The sequence below is a fragment of the Hordeum vulgare genome, chromosome 4H (assembly GCF_904849725.1).
Source record: "Hordeum vulgare subsp. vulgare chromosome 4H, MorexV3_pseudomolecules_assembly, whole genome shotgun sequence".
Taxonomy (NCBI): domain Eukaryota; kingdom Viridiplantae; phylum Streptophyta; class Magnoliopsida; order Poales; family Poaceae; genus Hordeum; species Hordeum vulgare.
The window spans coordinates 176,487,132-176,501,554 of record NC_058521.1 but is presented as its reverse complement, the minus strand read 5'-3'; the positions used below and the strand labels follow the sequence as shown (position 1 = coordinate 176,501,554).

Here is a 14,423-nt window from a genome sequence, read left to right as displayed (position 1 = left end):
GGTACATCTCCTATCTCAGATCCGAAAGCAAAGTGTTTGTTTCTAGAAACGGATCCTTTCTCGAGGAAAGGTTTCTCTCGAAAGAATTGAGTGGGAGGGTGGTAGAACTTGATGAGGTTATTGAACCATCACTTCAACCAGTGTGTAGCAGGGCGCAGGAAGTTGTTCCTGTGGCGCCTACACCCATTGAAGTGAAAGCTGATGATGGTGATCATCGAGCATCAAATCAAGTTACTACAAACCTCGTAGGTTGACAAGGTCGCGTACTACTGCAGAGTGGTACGGTAACCCTGTCTTGGAGGTCATGTTGTTGAGCAATAGTGAACCTACGAGTTATGGAGAAAGCAATGGTGGGCCCGGATTCCGACAAATGGCTAGAGGCCATGAAATCCGAGAGAGGATCCATGTATGAAAACAAAGTGTAGACTTTGGAAGAACTACTTGATGGTCATAGGACTATTGAGCAAAGATGGATCTTTAAAAGGAAGACACACGATGATGGTGATAAGTCACTATTAAGAAAAGCTCGACTTGTCGCAAAGATGTTTCCGACAAGATCAAACAGTTGATTATGATGAGACTTTCTCACTCATAGCGATGCCAAAAGTCTGTTAGAATTATGTTAGTAGTTGCTGCATTTTTTATGAAATATTGCACATAGGATGTCAAAACATTGTTTCCTCGAGCAAACATTGTATGTGATACAACCAGGAGTTTTTGTCGATCCTAAAGATACTAACAAGTATGCAAGCTCTAGCGATCCTTCATTGGACTGGTGCAAGCATCTCGGAGTTGGAATATACACTTTGATGAGATGATCAAAGATTTTGGGTTTGTACAAGGTTTCTGAGAAACTTGTATTTCCGAAGAAGTGAGTGGGAGCACTATAGAATTTCTGATAAGTATATGTGGTTGACATATTGTGGATCAGAAGTAATGTAGAATTTCTGTAAAGCATACAAGGTTGTTTGAAAGGAGTTTTTCAAAGGAATACCTGGATTGCACTACTTGAACGTTGAGCATCAAAGATCTATGGAGATAGATCGAAAGCGCTTAATAGAAGTTTCAACAAGATGCATGCCTTGACAAGTTTTTGAAGAAGTTCAAAATAGATCAGCAAAGAAGGAGTTCTTGGTTGCGTTGTAAGGTGTGAATTTGAGTAAGACTCAAAACCCGACCCCGGCAGAATAAAGAGAATAGACGAAGGTCGTCTTCTATGCCTTGGCCATAGAATCTGAAGTATGCCATGCTGGGTACCGCACCTGATGTGTGCCTTGACTCAAAGTCTGTTGAGAGGTACAGAGAGTGATCCATGATTGAATCACTAGCAGCGGTCAAAATTTATCCTTAGTAACTGATGGACTAAGGAATTTTTCTCAATTATGGAGGTGGTTAAAGAGTTCGTCGTAAAGGGTTGCGTCGATGCAAGCTTTGACACTAATCCGAATAACTATGAGTAGTGAAACGGATTCGTATAGTAGAGTAGATATTTGGAGTATTTCCGAATAGCACATAGTAGCAGCATCTATAAGATGACATAAAGATTTGTAAAGAACACACGGATCTGAAAGTTTTAGAACCGTTGACTAAAACCTCTCTCACGAGCAAGACGTGATCAGACCCCATAACTATATGGGTGTTGGATTCGTTGGAATCACATGTTGATGTGAACTAGATTATTGACTCTATTGCAAGTGGGAGACTGTTGGAAATGTGCCCTAGAGGCAATAATAAATTAGTTATTATTATATTTCTTTGGTCATGATAATCGTTTATTATCCATGCTATAACTGTATTGATTGGAAACACAGTGCATGTGTGGATACATAGACAAAACATTGTCCCTAGTAATCCTCTAGTTGACTAGCTCGTTGATCAAAGATGGTCTAGGTTTCCTGACCATAGGCAAGTGTTGTCACTTGATAACGGGATCACATCATTAGGAGAATCATGTGATGGACTAGACCCAAACTAATAGACGTAGCATGTTGATCGTGTCATTTTGTTGCTACTGTTTTCTGCGTGTCAAGTATTTGTTCCTATGACCATGAGATCATATAACTCACTGACACGGAAGGAATGCTTTGTGTGTATCAAACGTCGCAACGTAACTGGGTGACTATAAAGATGCTCTAGAGGTATCTCCGAAGGTGTCCGTTGAGTTAGTATGGATCAAGACTGGGATTTGTCACTCCGTGTGACGGAGAGGTATCTCGGGGCCCACTCGGTAATACAACATCACACACAAGCCTTGCAAGCAATGTGACTTAGTGTATGTCACGGGATCTTGTATTACGGAAACGAGTAAATAGACTTTCCGGTAAACGAGATTGAAATAGGTATGCGGACACTGACGATCAAATCTCGGGCAAGTAACATACCGAAGGACAAAGGGAATGACATACATGATTATATAAATCCTTGACACTGAGGTTCAAACGATAAGATCTTCGTAGAATATGTAGGATCCAATATGGGCATCCAGGTCCCACTATTGGATATTGACCGAGGAGTCACTTGGGTCATGTCTACATAGTTCTCGAACCCGCAGGGTCTGTACACTTAAGGCTCGACGTTGTTTTATGCGTATTTGAGTTATATGGTTGGTAACGAATGTTGTTCGGAGTCCCGGATGAGATCACAGACGTCATGAGGGTTTCCGGAATAATCCGGAAACGAAGATTGATATATAGGACGACCTCATTTGATTACCGGAAGGTTTTCGGAGTTACCGGGAATGTATCGGGAATGACGAATGGGTTCTGGATGTTCACCGGGGGGGGGGGGGGGGACAGCCCACCCCGAGGAAGCCCATAGGCCTTGGGGGTGGCACACCAGCCCTTGGTGGGATGGTGGGACAGCTCAAGAAGGCCCTATGCGCCATGGATAGAAAATCAAAGAGAAAAAAAAGGAGGTGGGAAAGAAGAGAAGGACTCCACCTTCCAATCCTAATTGGACTAGGATTGGAGGAGGACTCCTCCTCCCCTTGGTGGCGCAGCCCTTGGGGCTCCTTGAGCCTCAAGGCAAGCCTCCCCTTCTCCTATATATATGGAGTTATTAGGGCTGATTTGAGACAACTTTTGCCACGGCAGCCCGACCACATACCTCCACGGTTTTTCCTCTAGATCGCGTTTCTGCGGAGCTCGGGCGGAGCCCTACTGAGATTAGATCACCACCAACCTCCGGAGCGCCGTCACGCTGCCGGAGAACTCATCTACCTCTCCGTCTCTCTTGCTGGATCAAGAAGGCCGAGATCATCGTCGAGCTGTACGTGTGCTGAACGCGGAGGTGCCGTCCATTCGGCACTAGATCGGAGCGGATCGTGGGACGGATCGCGGGACGGTTCGTGGGGCGGATCGAGGGACGTGAGGACGTTCCACTACATCAACCGCGTTCACTAACGCTTCTGTTGTGCGATCTACAAGGGTACGTAGATCGGAAATCCCCTCTCGTAGATGGACAGCATCATGATAGGACTTCGTGCGCGTAGGAAATTTTTTGTTTTCCATGCGACGTTCACCAACAGTAACATGTTCTAACTATGTTGACATGTCACTCGTGGGTCCATTCTATGTCACGCGCCAAACACAATTAAAACGTCAAAAAAGTTGTGATTCCCTCATTCGTCGATCCAAGAGGGTAGAAATAATTAGAAGTTATAAAAAAATTGGAAAGCACAATTATATGAGCTGGATTTCTATTGGTGGAAACGTTTGTACCACGGATCGATGACGTGGCACATATCCATCCATCCAGCTATCCAACCCACATATCCATCCATCAATCCACGAACTCCTCTCCCACGCCGCACATATCCATCTATCTATAGAAAAAAGAAAAAAAAAGGGGGAAAAAGAGCCCGAGAGAGAGAGTGCTCACCCAAACTGGCCAACTCCACCAAACGCCACCTCCCTCTTTGTCTTGTCTCGTGACCTATCCACTTTGTCATGCCACCACCTACATTGGCCCTTGGAGATTTTCTGAAATTCTCTTATGGACGTAAGGCCCACTACTAATTTCAACAGTCTGCTCCTGTGCTTCCATGGCGACCAAGAGGTCCTGGCCGAGCTCAAGCACGGCTATGATGACGGACTGCGGCAGGTAGCTCCTCCCCCTCCCTCCCCCCTGTCAGAAACTAAGGAGTTATAAAGCAGGTAGCTCTGCGATCCATGTCTCATCCGCCGGCACTCTTGTCACGATTTTTGTACTGTGCCTTGATACCTCCACCTGCTAGTTGGCTAGCTTTTGTTACTCAAGGACAAGCTTATATTAATCTAATTCTCCTACTGGGTTGGCTATTATGCCCCTGTTGGTCGCTTGGCTGTTGCTGGGTACTCTCCGCAACCTTGCTGCTATTGTATGAATTTTCACTTAAGCTCTGCAAGACCAGATTTATAAGCCAGGTTATTAATTCTTCAACCAACTGAGCAAGGCGTGTTCAAAATTTCAAACGAGTGTCACACACCTGATCATGTTTAATTCCAAAAAAGTTACAGGAATTATTTACTAATTTTTGCAATACCTAAATTATCTATTTGAATTCAGGTCCATTGGGACCTGAGACCAACTTGGTATTTCTGTATCTTTTCTCTATCAGCAGCAACATTCTTTAATTTCCCTCTATCTACCAGGGGCTTCCTCTTGTTCTCTTCAATAGATTGCTGATCTCGCAAAAAACCAAGACAAAAGATCCACAGATTTGCCAAAGACCAAGCGATGAAATAGTGCAACTAGAGGAGCCGCAAGGATTCTTTCAGTTTCATTTGCAAGCACCAGAAAAGTAACAGAACCTACTTCATTCAATAACAAACGACATCTCTGAACATCAAGAACAGAAGACTTGGCAGCCAGGGGATGTTTTCTCAATCTCTGCCAAACAAGAATACACGCAGGATGAGCTTACAAATTAAACAAGGAGGAAATGATACCCACAGCCCTCAGTTAAACAAGATGAGAAACAGAGGCAAAGGGTAACCTGCCAGTTTGCTTGGCTGAATTCTCACCAACTGTCCTTCCATTCTAGCCTAATCACAAATAAAGCAATCAAAAGCAAGTACAAATAGAAAAGGATATTTTTGGTTAGTACTTCATTCCAAATTATTTTCCCAAGAGAAGGCCGACAAGAATGTTGGAGTTCGGCTTAAGCAGCATTTTCCAAGACACTGCTGCAGGTTCACACAAACTGAGACTACACCACAAACAGACTTATTTTCCAGGTCAATGTGGGTCTGAAAGAATTCGAAGGGTTAAATTCTAAAAGAAAGATCCTGAAGTCACGGCAAGGCATCAGTAATATACAAGCAGTGGGTTCTTCTCTTTACTCTCAGGAACAGGGTACACATATCACCATACAGGTAACATAGATGTTGCAGTTTGGCATACAAATCGATCTTCAGAATACAGAAACATCACATGCTCTTCCAGCATGCATGCATCCATGTCCACAACATACAGCGTGCAGCAGCATCATTTCATGTACCTATGAAACATGATTAACCTCGCCATGATGCATACAGTATGATACAGGAGGCATCACGGTTCCAGTCCTTCTGTTCAAGCTCAAGGAGCCGGAGTTATTCATATTGATCAGGGGGACTATGGATGAGACATGGATCGCAGAGCTACCTGCTTTACAAATTGTGACAGAAAGCATTTTAATTGTGAATGTGTCATTCAGATCCTGGGTACACATCAACCAAGGATGAAGAGTAACATCCGAAAATTAATAAAGCCATTTTTTTCAAATTTCGTATTTTTTCATAGCAAACATTCCTTAGTTTCTTTAACTACTTGCACAGTTTCGTGATGGGGTGCCATTCGTGAAGGCATGGGCAAAAGAAATTTTAGTGCTCCAAAATGCTTTCAAAGATAGTTGTTTTTTAAATTACTTCTTTTTTCCACTATAACACCAAGAAACTTTGCAACCTGGTGAAACACTCAGTAATGTTTGTCATAAAAGAAATTCAGAAAGTTTTGAACTTCTTATTTTGTTCTGATCTTACATTCATCAAGTGCCTCGGAGCCAAAACTCCATGCCCACTTTTAATTGCTGTCTTTTCTTGTATTTTTCGTATTATCTTTTACTACTATGTTTAATAGTTTATGGCAGAGGTTATGAAGCACACTTATATTTACTGCTGAATTTTTTTAAGTGGTGCATCAGAGTGACTTTGGCTCCAGCTCCGCCCCTGCCAGTGCTCTCATGTTCCACTAATTCTTAGCTGGTCGTCCGAACATGTTTTTTCAGTTTATACTTGGTGCCACTGGAAGCAGATGCTGCTGCGTTACACGTCTGCTATATGTTTGCAGCCTAGAGGGAGGGATGTTCGGGATGCGCGCGAGCGGCGTCGTGGGTGGTGGGACGGATGGGCACGGACGCACACCTGTACGATGACCCGGAGGAGGACGCCATCCCGGCGCTGCTCGACTCCCGCTTCGATGCGCACCTGTAAGTTGGCATATGGCTGCTAGTCATATCTGGGTCATGGTGCTCTATCTGTTGTGTACCTTTTCTACAATGTTTGTGTTATATATAAAATCATGGATGGACATTATGAAATCAGTTTCTTAGGATTTTTCTTTGTATATAAGAGTAATGGTGGGCTGTATTGTCAGGATTCTAAGGGATGCAGTTAAAGTGGTAGTTTGTAGATGACACGACCATTCACAATTGATTTCTTGTTGTCTGAGTATTGCAGGACTAGCTCCTACTATTACAGGACTAGTGTTGGGGATTGGGGCATGGGCGTGACATGATGTGCATATGCTTTGCTTATTAGATGTTGTTGTTACATAGTACATCATGCACTAAATCTGTTTCAGTGTGAGCTATGCCGCTCGCTGGTATTGCTTATGGAAAATAGATAGATAGCTGCTACTGTATTACACCTCCTCTGCTCCTACTGCACCTGTAAATGGATAGTGTAACATGTCACTAGATGGCTGCATAATTAGAGTTGAATTTTCTAACCGAAGCATTGTGTTGTTATCACCTCCAGAACAGTTACAATTACTGCAAGCATCCTTGATAGGAACTCACTGCAATTTCATATGCTCCACAAAGGCAAATTTAGTGTGAGCTAATTTTCTGCTAATTTGGTAGCTCCATGTTTTTTTATAACTAGCAACTTTTATACAACTCTGACATCTAGTATAATGGATATATTTTGTGATTTGAAGTTACTGATCTATGCTCTCATGTAATGTTACGGTCTAATGTTTTTTGTTTTGTCTCTTTTTCTCTTGCTAGGAAAGTGGTGAGAAGATGTCGATGATGCATACTTGGGACATTCAAATCAACACAACATAAAAATTTCTGAACCTATGTCTCATTGTTAGCAGATGTGTCATTGTTCTATTGTGCAATTCTGTCCGTTCTTGCTATATTCCTGTGTAAGAAAATGTATTCATGAGATAAGTTATTGTGTTATGTAAACCTGGGAGATGTATTATGTGATGTTATATGATGGATGATTTTAATTCGACTTGGAGTTTTCTTGATTTGAATATGAAATAGTGTTGGATTTAATATTGGACAAATAATTGGGTTGAAAAAGGCCCAACAAATAGAAATAAAACCAAGTTCTAGAATAAAAAGTTTCTGAATTCAAAAATGAAAAAGCGCCAAAACTGAAACTGGACCAAATGTATTTGGGCACTAAAAGGCCAGGGCCCAAATTATAATGATAAAAAGAAAATCGAAAAAAATACTAGAAGTGTGTGTAAATAGGCTAAGGCCCAATAAGAAAAAGCCTAAAAAAATAAAACCAGCCCATGTGATCAATTGAAATGTGTTGGGCTGATTTCAACTATGACGTTTTGATTTTGTCGTAATTTTGCCGTGTAGGACTGGGTTAGATTGCCAACGACGATTTAGGATTGTCGTAAAGGTTACGACAATCCAGGAATCATCGTAAAAGTTACGACGATTTTGATCAAAACGTCGCTGCTGTTCATTTGTGACGCTTGGTTTTCGACGCTTGGTTTTTCATCGTGAGATCGTCGTAAATTAAAAACCGTGACGATGTAGCGACCAAAAAATAGCGTCGTGTATTAGCATATTCCTTGTAGTGTGTTATCACATGAGACAATTGCACCTGCAACTAGCAACGCTGACATTAGAAGCTTAGCAAAGCCTACTTAGCCATTCAAGATTTGCTAGGAAGGGATAAGTGTATGAGTTTCATGGCAATATCAGGAGGCAATTATTTCAGTGGTAGGCAGCGAGCATATGACGGAAGAAACGTAATCTAGCATAACAAGTCTAGAGATGGAATCAAGGTCATATCATCTTGCCTGTGATGTCCTCAGCTTGGAACTGCTCTTGTTCGTCCTGCACGTACTCTCCCGGATCCACGTACTCGTTCTCCGATCCCGGTGCTACCCAACATAAAAATAGCATCCAATGAACAACAGCACCTCAAGATGCAACAAGCACATGATGCATGAGATGAATATGAACATGCACCTCTATTCTAGTCACTAGAACAAGCATGAGAAGTAAATACAAGTTCCTGGACATAACTGCACTCTAAGCTATCTTGACATGCATGAGGATGACATGAACAGATGCGTCACGCGAAAACGATGCAAAACCATATAAAGAACGTTACAAACGGACCTACGGATCAACGGGAAACAATGAAATAAGAAATAGAGTCCTACGTGTCAAATCCACCACAACACACACCAGTGGCATACTTCTGGTATTCCCAGGTTGCCAAGACATAAAACAAATCAACATGGATGGGGTGGTGCAAGGAATATCACCACACCATCATCTATGCACTCACAAGCATCAAAACATCAAAACTATACAATCTGCCATAAACAGCATCATAGCAGTTTGAAGGCTACATGCAAAGCACCTATAGCCACCCAAATATGCCAAATAGGATATGTGGCAGTAGCTATCCAAAAATACTACAAGCACAAGCAAAAAGATCACACAAAGGAGTTTCACACAGAAAGTTACACAGGTGCTAACTTGGACAAAAATATCAGTTTTCACGGACTTAGTGAAAATTCCAGATTCTCACTAGTTGTTTATGCTCTGAAGCATTTTGACAGCACCCAAAAAAATATCTACACGACTCCAAATGGAATGAAAACTTACAAAGAGCTAGACAAACACAAAAGCTACAACTTCCCAGTTGATAGCAAAGGCTGAATCTCAACACATGGGCCTCTACAATCTCAACAACAGGAGAAGAAAATATAAGCTGATTCTCAGACAGTGAAAATCACAGATTTTCACTAAACTAGAATTTCAGCCACATGCCTACTTTGACTAGGCACAACTTGCACATATGAACTACTAAGCATGAAATAAAACAAACATGCCATAGAGGGGGTCACCCTCTAATGCCACAACAAGGAATCAACCTCTTGGGCTCACCACATCTCATGGAACCAAGCTCCAAACATAGAACAAATATGAAATATGACATTCCCAGAAAGTGTTCCAAAGGCAAAACTGACTTAACCAATGGATTCCTGGGATGATTCTACCCCAAAAACATATATAATACATGGGCACTTGCATAGAACAAATGGGCACAAACTAGAAAAGAAAAGCTACATGGAATCACATGTAGTGAATAGTGCATCATCGCATGTGCTATTCACTAGAACAACACCTACACAAGCATATGCACACTCTCACAAGCCCAATGGTGACATGAGGGTTTAGACCTCATGCATGTGTGCCATAGCACATCACCATTCCCACACAATACAACAAGCACAAGCATCACAACACCTACATACGCTAATGAGGACACACACACTAGATGACACCACATCATCTACACCCCTACACATATAAACATGTTCATGAGCTTATCAAGGCCCAACATATATTGGGCATGTGTGTGACACACACACACACACAACATCACATGTGCTCCCACTACAATACACACACACAAGGTATGTGGGGGGGGGGGGGACCCACACACACATGCACCTCACTCACAACATGGATACACCACCTTAGTGCCATACACCCACAAGGTGCACACACACATACATGATTCTACACATACATACATCCTAAACTCACTCTCTACATGAGCTAACTCACATGACACCTATGCACACAAGGTCCTTCACATCCATACAACATAGATAGCAAACTACTAGGATCAACATGTTGTAGAGAGAGAACAAAATAATTCCCACATGGTGCCAAGCTTACCACATCAAGCACATCAAGTATGCAAGCAAGCAAGCAAAAACAGAAAAGAAGTGCAACTAAAAATAAAAGTACAGGGGTTGGGATCGAACCCAAGACCCCCTGGTCTCACACACGAAGACACACCACTCTCCTACTACACCTACGCTTGACAGTACAGGGAGGTACATGCAAGGTAAGGTTCCACTGTGCGCTACTGTGCGAAACAAAGGAAAATTAAAAAGGGGGGTGGCAACCCTCGGACTCGAACCCGCAACCTCTCATCAACACACACACGATAGGTGCCACTATGCTAAGCTTAGGAACTTGACAGATCAGAGAGATCTACCCAGTTAACCTACCAATACAACATGATGCTCTGCTTGCACACAGAGACGCCGGCGGCAGTGACGATCGCCGGAGCTGCCTGAGCTAGCTACTGCTGCTCTACGCTAGAGAGGGGAACCACTACGTTACTGCTACTGCGAGGGATGCCCTGAGCCACGACGAGCCCGAGCCCAACACACAAAACACACAGCACACATCTCATGAAGTCCTCTCGGGACAGAGGTACGACGATGAGCCCTAGGCCGATCTAACGAGGGGGAAGGGAGGAGGAGAGCTAGCTCACCTAGGGGAAGGAGAAGGGGGCCGATCGGGAAGAAGAAGCCGTCTGGAGACGACGTAGATGATCTGAAGAAGACGGCCTGCTGCAGACCGAAGTAGAGGAAGAAGATCACCGGGAATGCGTCGTAGACGAGCTCCTGGCCGTCGGTGAGGTCGCTCGCCGGCCTCACCGAGGACGGGAATGGAGCGCGGGCACCTCTCCCGAGCCCCAGGACATGGTGGCCGGCGCCGGAGACGACGGGAGCAGGGTGGACGACGGCGGAGCACTCCTATTCCTCTCTGCTACCTATCTACAGAGTCCTTACCTGAGGGGGAAGGAGAGATGGAGGGAGATGGAGGGAGCAGTGGCGGCGGCAGATGGGAGAGCGCGGAACCCTAGGGAAAGGGGCACAGACGCCAACGCTTATAAGAGGGCCTCGACGGGACGGCGCCGTCATCCTCTCGCTCTCTCTCTCTCTCTCGGTTGCCCTGACAGAAAGCAGCGCTGGGGGAACGCCGTCTGAAGAAGAAGAAGGAGCACGCAAGTGGGCTGCCGTGCGGGAGGCAGAGAGGGAAAGATGGGCCTGCTAGTGGGAGGAAGCCCACTAGTGGCGCCAGATAAAGGAAATAAATCCTTTGGGGTTTATTAAATAAAACAAGACCAGAACAAGGAAACAAATGCATAGGTCAAACAGACAAAGCTAAAAATAAGGCAAAGGTACCCCTGGTCATAAGAAATTAAAACCTATTTAAGAAAAGTAGCAAAGGAATTTTAGGAGCAACTAAATATTTACAAAACAGATTATGTTTGATCTGTTTTGTGAATATTTGCACCTTTAAAACTTGGATCAAAACAGAAGCTTCACATGCTCACAATCACCACAAAATATGCTAAATCTTGGACATTTTTAAAACAGGAAAGGATCAAGTGAAACTTGACCTTGAGATAAATAAAGAGGAAGAGGGTTTTTTTGAAGCCTAAGCAACCACATAGATTCCTACTAGCAATTGCACCACCCACATCACTACATATCATCATCACATCACAACTCATGGACACAAGAACAACAATACAAAGGCAAGGATGAATGGGATGGAATGGATGCATGCATGCAAAAGAGAACAAAACAAGGGAAGCATCACATGAAATATAACACATAGAATAGCTCTCATATCAATGACAAGGTGGTCCTTACATAGAGAAGGTTCCAAAAAAGGAAAGATACACTCTTGGGGCATTACATATATATACCCCCGAAAAAGAGTATATCATTATTAGGTATGTCCTCATTAAAAATATATTACTTTTGGATATGTCTTCAAGGAATATACACGTATTAAGAAATGAGTTTGTACGTATAATATATTAGGTATATGTACATACCTCATATATTAGGTATATGTAACTTATACAATTTTTGGGTATATCTCCAGTATAATTCACATGTATGTCTCAAAGGAATATGCGTGTATAAAACATAGTGTATCATTTTTTGCATATATCGTCCAAAGTATATCAGTTTTATTCCAATCTACAAACATGCGTATATTGAAACATGATATGCGGGTATGATATTTTAGGTCCGCGTACGTAAGAAAAAATTGTGTGTGTACTCACATCCAATGTCGGTTCCCATAACTAAAAATAATTAAGTATGGGTATATGTACGCACGAAAAAAATTATGTGTGGGTATCAACATGCATCATATATTCCTAAAAGTAATATAATAATTAAGATCACATTTTATATTATTTGATCACCTTAATTTTTACAGAAATTTTAGGTGTTCAAATGTGTGACCCAGCGCTATTTTAAAAAAAATACTTAATACTCAGGAAAGTAAAACTGTGGAAAAAAGTCATAAGAACGTCCTAATTATACATCCAAACCTTTTGGACGACATTTCATATTATTTCATCGTACCTAATACCTTAGAAATTAGAACGTACATACATACCTTCTTTCTTTGAAAATAAATCATTAATAGGAAACCAAAAGTATATTTGTTCTTTGGAAAGTAATCAATGACTATTGATGGTGGTAGTGCATGCAAACAAAATTTGGAAGGTCATTTTGTCAGGATTGCACATCATGCACTATGATTATGAGTTGTCATACAATGGACCTAGGTGCCCGGGCACCTAGGTGCCCCAAACAATTTACCTATACATATATATATATATATACATATATACCTGTGGAAGCAATCTGCAAAATATTGTGTTGTCGAGCTGCTCCCATATCACCTTCTTCCACAGCCTTAATGCATCGTCTTCCTCCGCAGCTCTAAAGAGCAATTGCATGGCAATGACAGGACTCGGATGTATTTGTCTCCATGTACATCTTACTATTTTTAGTGCGCCCCAAATTCTCCTCGATTAGAATCCATGTGTCTCCCTAAATTAATCATGCTTTAGAGGTTATTAAAATCTGAATATATACATCCAACTATGGTCACCCTCGGAAGCTAATAGCAATATACTTATTTTATAGTACTTGGTCAGCAATGAGAGAAATCTACGACTTCGTCAGCTTTCTGAATATAAGTATTTTTAAAGATTCCACTATAGACTATATATACGTATACAAATGTATATTTACATGTTTTTAAAGGTACTATACGCCCAAATGATCGACTCGGAAATAACTCATGTAAAATGGATGAAAATTAATAAATGAGATTATTGTTTGAAATATACCATCCAAGTGAGAATAGTGTATTATACGACACAACAAATTCATTTGTGCTTGAATACAATTTTTTTACAACACCTATTTATATGTTCAACAGTTGGAACGGTGTAAAATAAAATGGACAAACTTCAAGAATACATGACATTTTAAAATGCAAGCAATTAAAAATTTCTTCTTTGACTCATTACAACAAAACAATATTGTAGATATGTAACATATTACTAAAACCAGTCAAGTGAAATAATATCAATATATTTAAAAAAACACAACTCTATAAAATACACTACATTCATAAATAGAATCACTATAACTTATGTCTTGGAGACAGTATATACATGTCCTAAAGTCACGTATTCATGTCAACCCAAAAAAATGAATCCTAAAGTAAATAAGATATATGGATAATTTTTTAAACTCTAACTATGGTTAAATCAAAAGAAAAAACAAGCAGATGAGCGTTGTTCTAGCACAAGAGAGGATTTTGGAGGACTTTGGTGGATGTAATGACTGGTCAATTTTTGATAAAATATATTATTATTTAAAAATATTTAATACCATAGATTTTTTGTAAATTGTTTCTTTAATCATTTCTATTTAATAACAACATAATCATATGTTCAAATTAAAAGTAAAGATCAATGTTACACATTTATAAATGTATCAATTACTAGAATAATTTTTATTTTGCAATAAAGAGGTAAGTATGGGTAATATATATATGCATATGATAAAAATAAATATATAATACTTTCGATGGACTAAAAGATCATACCTAACGATATTAAGGCCATAAACGTATGTGTCTAGGCAATCAGTCCATTTCGATGTATTGATTAGGTAAACCTATAAAAATATATTTTGTTTGTCTTTTTAGTTACTATTTATCATGCTATATAGCAAACGTTTTCCTCCAAGCACCATGTTAGTCCACATCAACAAAATTACTT

The 14,423-nt window shown here is 41.1% G+C and overlaps 1 long non-coding RNA gene across 1 annotated transcript; it reads left to right on the top strand.

Moving 5' to 3' along the window:
* Positions 1-3,974: 3,974 nt before the first annotated feature.
* On the top strand, positions 3,975-7,290 carry LOC123446296. Its single transcript, XR_006631296.1, has 3 exons — positions 3,975-4,101; positions 4,632-6,448; positions 7,250-7,290. It is a non-coding gene; the product is annotated as an uncharacterized LOC123446296 (long non-coding RNA).
* Positions 7,291-14,423: the final 7,133 nt, after the last annotated feature.